Source organism: Cavia porcellus, unplaced genomic scaffold (genome assembly GCF_034190915.1).
Source record: "Cavia porcellus strain 051 isolate PalLab524CR breed Dunkin Hartley unplaced genomic scaffold, mCavPor4.1 scaffold_25, whole genome shotgun sequence".
NCBI classification, from domain to species: domain Eukaryota; kingdom Metazoa; phylum Chordata; class Mammalia; order Rodentia; family Caviidae; genus Cavia; species Cavia porcellus.
In genome coordinates this window covers 9,079,626-9,084,808 of record NW_026947508.1, presented here as the reverse complement: position 1 = coordinate 9,084,808, position 5,183 = coordinate 9,079,626, and positions in this window count along the sequence as shown.

Genomic DNA, 5,183 nt, shown 5'->3' with positions numbered 1-5,183 from the left:
CCTACTGACTGGGAAGTGGATGGCACATTTCTAATGCCAGAGAAAAAACCTACTCTGAGAGTTTGCTTACAGCCTCCAGGGACAGTGATGTGACTCTGGATTCTCTATGTTGACTGTTTCCCTGGTGACAGAATCTGTGTATAAATATTCTTCATAAGGGAACAGCTGATTCTTCAGGAGTAAAACTGAACCCACAAAGCCAAATCAAACCAATAACCACCGCGACAAAAGCAGTAAGAAAAGGACCTGGTTTCCATGTTTTTACCTTGAGATGGGCATCATTCTTGCTGCATTTTTACAACTGAGGCAATTTGAATTCTTTGGTAGAATTCAGGGGTGGGTTCAGTCCTCCTCCTGCATAAATGATGAGTGCTGGTGGAAGAGGCTTATTCTAAGACTTCTACATGTGTTCTCTCAAAGCAATCCTCTGAGGAAGGTGCCACTATTGTACCCATTTTGTAGATGACATCATTGGAGTAAAGATATATTAAGCAGCTCTCTGAAGTTACATTACCACCAAATAAAACATCTGGGATTTCAATATACTCCAACTCTAATCTTCAATTATCAGGTTCTTTTCACCTCCTGTTTGCAGGTCTCACTAAAATGTTTCCAGGAAAACCCTTGTATATGTGCTTGAAACTTATGCAGTATGATTCTTCTACTCATTCCTCATTCATTCTTTTAGAGCATTTCATATTCCATGTCACGGGTGCCGAAGTGGGGTTGCAAAGAATTAGTAACCCACATATGTTGGCCCTATCCCACAGAGTTCACTTTAACAGGACAAAGGCCATTATCATGCTAATTCATTACAGGAAAAAATCCAGAGTCACTTAGGTATTCACCAACAAAGGGCAAGGCTCAGCTTTATAACGAAATACTCTTCAGCTCTTAAGAAAAACATTCAGAAGTCCAGAACATACAACTAGAGTAAAGAAGGACTAGAAGCAGGACCCTGTATGCTTTAATGTGCTTGATACCAATGAAGACACTGACTTTCTGAAGACAACTCAGGGAAAGGACTTTCCAATGACCTTTAAATAAAAACCAAATAATTCCAGGAAACTGTTGGGTTCACAATAAAATTAAGCACTTGGCTGTGAAGAACATGGGAGATGATGAGATGATGTACCAGTAAAAAGGAAAGAAACTCTGTTTAGGGATAGCTAAAGACTGATGGTTGGAGCTAAAAAGGATGGCTTTCTAAGAAAAGGTCAAGGAGTCATATTTGTTGTATAATTACATTTTTTATAGCTTCCCCTGTAAAATGTAACATGAAATTTCATTAAAAATGTATGTACAGATAAAAAGTTTTGATCAAGCAAAACCCTACAAAACCACCAGATATTTTTCAGACAGTTTGCCAGCATACCATCAGTTATATCAATATTTATCATATCTGAGACTAAAACATATATCTAGAACACATTGATTAATTTAAAAATAACAAAATTGGTTATTCAGATTAATTTCATTTTGGCAGATTCAAGCATGGTCGTAGTATATTTTGATCATTTTTACTCTTATTAGCCCTTTGTATTACCCTCCTCATACATAATTAAGTTTTTAAAGAAAATTAAATCTCTTTTTCAAAAGAAAATTGAGTGAGAATTGTGGTATCATTTTATGGTTTATTTGTTTTTTTTTTTTTTCTTTTTGAGAAAGTCTCACTATTCAGTTCAGGCTCCCTTGAAATCACAGTGATCCTTCTGTCTCAGCCTCCTGAGTGCTATTGTTTCATGTTTTTACAAATATCTTTAATATCTAAAGTGATAAAAGAAAGAAGTTAACTTAAAGATCCACTACTTGTGATTTAGGACTGCCCCCTAACTTGTGGGTTTTGCCCTATCTCTGTAGCTAGTGTCAGAACTGAGGAAATCTGTGGCACACTCATTGTCTACAAAGAATTAGAAATATTCTTAGTATGGAATCAGAAGTGATTTGATATCAGAAGTGTAATGAATAGAAAGAGATCATAGTAATAATACCTTTGATACTACACCAAAACTTATCAAGCAGTAAGTAGACAAAGTTGCATTGTGGGATCTGAAATTACTTGGTGAATTTTGAAAACTGTTGCTGGTTGATTTCATGTTTCAAAAGGTACTTTTTGGTTTTTTGTTGCTTAATAAAAATTACTTAGTGACTCAGAAAACAGTAGTTTACTGAACTGTTGGATTTTCAAATGTTATCATGCTTAATTATGTAATATTTTTAAAAATTCGCATTGGTTAATATCACTGTTGATCTCATCAGAGAAGCACTGAGGTATTAAGTTGTCAGGCTCTGCTTCAGCCTCACACTAGTCCCCATGGCTCATGGCCGTGATCCGTGTCTCCTCCCTCAATGAAGCCATATTGTTTGCATGAGGAGAGGGGAGCTGTGGCTTCCACTATGGTTTGGTGAAAACATATCTGAGACAAGGACTTACTACCAGCTGCCTCTGAACATAGTGTTTCACAGATGTTGAGACATCATGTTCAGCTTCTTGCACCAACCTACCTATTGTCTTAGGACCCCCGCCATGCAGGACCAGAGTTTACCCAGGTACACATAGATATGGAGAGTCCTGGGATTATGAGGTATATGTGTTAGAGAGCCAGACTCTAGCCCCTTCCAACATGTGGTTTGGGAAACAAGAAAAGCCAACATTCCCCTATGCCCTGCCCTAAGTGTAGGTGACCAGCTGATCCAGAGAAACATGGGCTCTGATGATGGCTATCGAGGTAGAATACAATTTAATGCTTGTAGTTTTGAGTGTTTCACTGACTTTGTAGGTATGATCATCGTCCATGGTCAGAGTGTTTGAAGATTCAGAAACTATAGACATGACTATTTGATTAAACATGGTGTCTCATTTAAAAAAAAGCCCAGCTAACTGAACTCACAATTCAAATAGTTGCATACCCAAATGAAAGAACCAGACTATGGCAGTATCTGATTCATTATCTCTTTCCAGTTTCATCACAGAAACATCAGCCACTTGGCCAATACCAATTCAAACTAAGAAATACTTTGTCAAATGATGCAGCTGCACCATTTGCATGAAGGATGCAACAACATATTGGCCCTCAACCAAGTTCGTGCCTGTGGAGTCCATGCTGACCCAGTCACCTACTGACTGGGAGCTGGCTCCATATTTTGTTTCTTCTTGGCAGGGAACAGAAGAATCACCAGCCAATTAATCAAACTGATTGTAACTTAGGACATGGTCCCGGAAGCAAAGATAAACTCAGAGGGCTGGCTGATTCAGAAATTATGGGCAGAAACACTAGCCCCAAGGAAAGTCCACAGTTATATATGCCACAACAACTGTAGGGGACTTTACATTGAAGTGACTCTTTCACAACAGGTTAGAATTAGAGAAGAAAGCCAGTGAGGTGTCCACAATATCACCAAGGAGTGTTTAATCAGGTGCCATTCAGAAAGGAGTTAATTGTTTAAGCCTGTGCCACAAAATACCTGAAAAACAACTCTACTTCAGAGCTTCCAGTGTTACACTTGCGCAGTGACTACGTGAAAGACAGCCAGAAAAGACAGATGTGGAGAGGGTGAGGACTGAACCTAGACCTCAATAAGATGTTTAAGCCCAGGAAAGGGAGAACACAAGCCTCTTTCTATACTGAAAAGCCAGATCCCGTGAATGCAAGTTTCATCAGTGGCTGGATTTGAAAGTGTTGGTATGATTGGACCCCAACCCCATCCCCTGCAGCCTACATCCAGCAGAGACCATCTGTATGATTGCTTTCCCCATCTACCAAGGGGAGCAAGGCCATGTCCTGGCTTCTATAAGTGCTATTGTCTGTTGATGCAAGGACAGAGAGGTCTCTGACATGGTGGAGGCACTCAGAAACCCACAGATAATAGAGTTAAGTGGAGAAACTCATGACTTCCTGGATTCTAAGCCTTCAGCCCTTGAAAAGAGACTTGTAATTCTAATTTTTTAAAAAATAAAACATTTACTCAATTTTTCCCCTTTCTTTCATTGATATTTGGGAAGCTTTTTCTCCTTTTTTGAACTTTTGATAACTTTTTCTTCGGGCTTATTTTTCTTTAGTTTGCTATTTTTCTTCTTATTCTGCTTTTTTTTCCTGTTACTTTTTGTTCTAATAATATCAATTTCCTTTTACTCTGCAATAGAATGCTCTGTCAGTTTCTTTTTTTTTCTTATTTTCCAATAACTAACTTTTCAAATTTTATTTCTTTTATTCTTTAACTCCTCAGCCCCTCTATCTTTACTTTATATACATTGATTTTTATGGATCTTTAGATCATTAACCCTTTGCCATTACTTTTGAATACTGTTCTGTTGTATCTGAAGTTAGAGCTGTTGAATTTAGTATGTTAGTTTAGTTATGTTAGTTTATGTTATGTTCAGTTATGTTATGTTAGTTATGTTATGCTATGTTTAGATGTGTTTTGTTAGTCATTTTAGTTTAGTTATGTTAGTTTATGTTATGTTTACTTTATAGACTGGGCCAAAATTTTCCTTTTCCTTGATTACCTGGTTGGAAAGTTCCTAGTTTGGAATGTTCCTAGGGCCATAGTCACCTACAAACTCAGTGCATAGGAAAACCTTAGTTTAAGTTTGTTTCTCACTGATGTGGTTGTCAACAATATCCCAAGTTCATCTGACTTTATGTTCACAGTTTCAAAGGGGTTACAACCACTGATAAGTCTCAGTTGTTTTGCTTTAATGTATGTTTTCAAGTTCAACTCCCAGTTTATTTCTGATTAATGTTCCCCTTTTCCCAATGACATGGTCTTACTTTCCATAACTACTGTCCATTCAGTCCTGTGCCAACAGGACACAGATGGTCAGCAGTAGATCCTCTGGCTTTCAGAGCCCAAATGCAGCCTCCATGGTCACTCAGGAGGGTGCGTGCCTTGTAGCTGTGGAGACCTGATGGCAGCATTTGCTGGGCATGGGCTACTGGGAAGCATCATTACTTCCTAGAGGAAGAGCAAGTCTGGCAGACACAATGGCTCTGAGAAGAGTCCCAGTCCAGGGTTCAAAAATAGCTGGAGCAGTGAGCTCTGTGGCCTTGTGGAGCTTCATCTGTGTTTGCCAGTGTTGTTTAAAGTGCCAGTTAAAACGTTTGATTTTCTAACTGAAAATCATATTTCTATTTCTGTTTCTTGAGACCTTGAACTCTGGTCTTGAACTCACAATGTGTTCA